We start from the raw sequence: 2,283 nt of genomic DNA on the forward strand, positions 1-2,283 counted from the left end.
TGTGTGAGTCCCAGTGCATTAGACAGACGCCCTCTGGTGAAAACGCTGGCCACCACAGGACATTTAAATCAGGGAGTCTCAGGAGGGTGGGTGAACCTGTCTGGTCCACAGATGGTAAAGACTGGTGTGGTAGCAGGCGGTGTGGTATGCAAGGAAAGGAAGCTATGAAAATGAAGAGAGGTCTGTGGAAGACTAATATTTCTCCAGTGCAGGTTCAGCAAAAGTATAAACTGTCAGAAAGAGAAGAGTCCCCAAGTTTAAGTGACAATTTCTATGTCCACCTGGAAGACTCCATTTTTTTAAAAACTTTATCTGTATTTATTTTATGCTGAATTTATTCCCAGGCCATGAGGTTTTGTTTCTTCAGTTTCTTCTGGGATATCTTTTTCTTCTGTGCAACCTCCTCTTCTGGCTTTGGAACGATCTGTTCCTTCTCAGGATCATCTCAGTGTGGCAGGGGGAGCTCATATATGGGTTAATCCGACCATGAGCTCTGTAGGTTCGTCGGTGCATCTTAGGTGCCTTGTTCACCTGGATGTGTTCAATGACTAGAGAGTCTACGTCTAAACCCTTAAGTTCAGCATTACTCTCTGCATTTTTAACCATGTGCAGCAAAAATTCAGCACTCTTTTTTGGCCACCGACCCTGTGTCCAGCCCCATTGTTTGGTCTGGGTGCACCTACCAACGCCACCATTATCCCCCCGGAATGGCACACATTACTTCTTTAAAGTGACATCCTTCAGATACTTGGTGGCTTTGCAGGTATGCGTACCCTTGATGGCCTGGGCAGTTTCCCGGGTGTTCTTAAAGTGAACACGAAGGTTTGAACCTCTTGATTTGCATGATTTTGTGGGGTTTTCTGGGTCAAGAGAGTAGCGAACCATCTTGGCAGGTGACCTCTGGCCGCTTACAGGAAGAGGGAAGACTCCATTTTTAAAGAACCAAGAAAACAAACCCCCACATTTCAGCCTTTTCTCTTTGTAATTCTCCCACCTTGAAAATTATGCATTTCAGCCAGGCAGTGGGGGCACACACCTTTAATCCCAGCATTTGGGAGGCAGAGGCAGGTGGATTTTTGAGTTCGAGGCCAGCCTGGTCTAAAGAGTGAGTTCCAGGACAGCCAGGGTTACACAGAGAAACCCTGTCTCGGAAAACAAAAAACAAAAACAAAAAATTCTGCTTTCGTGGTGCTTTCTTGTTATTTTAAATTTTTATGTTTTTACTTTACTTCTTGGATTATACTTAACTATTTTGATTACTTTTTTTCACTATTGGGGAACTGTGTTTTTTTGTTTTTTTTAAAAAACTCTATTGCTTTTTGTCCTCTCCCATCTATAATATTCTTTGCCTTTTCCTTTCACTTAGTATTGCTTTCATTTTCTCTTTCCTTGTCTCCTTTTATTTCATTCATTTGCTTCTTTATATTTACTGTGTATAGCACTCGCTACATTATTTAATCATTTCTGGTCTAAGGTCATCAGTGGTATAAGAGTTTGATTTAATCAATAGTTCTATTGACTTTTATCATGATTGGTTTCCAAGGGCACAGAACATGACAGAATATGTAATCAACTTGACATTAGAAAATTTCCTATTAACAAGAGAAATATGAGAAAGTTTCCTTATAATGGCAGGCTAGCCAGGTAATTGTTATGAAAGACCCACAACGTGAGGACTCCCCCACATTCTGACTCAGGAGAGGCAACACCCCAAATCACTCACGAGAAACGGTCTTGCTGCAAACTGCAAGAGGACTTTTATTCAAGAGCGCTCTCAGGCCCACGATCATACACCATGCAGGGGTAGAGGACTGTGGCACCCCGAGTAGTTGGGTAAGGGGGTATTTAAAGGAAGAAACCACAACTCAAGGAAGTGGGAGGGCATGGTTGGAAAATACCAAAGATACCAGTTAAGAGTCACAAGGAAGTGCAAAGTCACAAGGAATACCTGGTAATTGTTCGGGTTATCTCTCAAGACAGCTTCTAAGAGCCCCTAACAATAGTACATTTGCATAGCGGGTTCCAGCAACGGTCAGGGTGGGTCAGGGTGACTTTCTTTGAATGAACACTCTTTGAACCCAGGAAGTGGGTGGGTGGAGGAATGTGCTATCTGTTTTATGATTAGCATACCTTGGAGCATTGAGTCACAAAGGTCACATTCTCAAGCCTGGGCTTAAAGGCCTAGAATTTTGCTTTTATATGTTTTCAGTTACCTAGGCCTTGACATTTTACCAAGGCCTTAACATTCCATCTAGGCCTTACTATATTATCTAGGCCCTAACA

The 2,283-nt window shown here is 42.6% G+C and overlaps 1 pseudogene; it reads right to left on the reverse strand.

The window, feature by feature from the left end:
* Positions 1–305: 305 nt before the first annotated feature.
* Gm7986 lies at positions 306–920 on the reverse strand (annotated as a pseudogene).
* Between the last annotated feature and the right edge of the window lie 1,363 nt (positions 921–2,283).

The sequence above is a fragment of the Mus musculus genome, chromosome 12 (genome assembly GCF_000001635.26).
Source record: "Mus musculus strain C57BL/6J chromosome 12, GRCm38.p6 C57BL/6J".
Classification (NCBI taxonomy): Eukaryota; Metazoa; Chordata; class Mammalia; order Rodentia; family Muridae; genus Mus; species Mus musculus.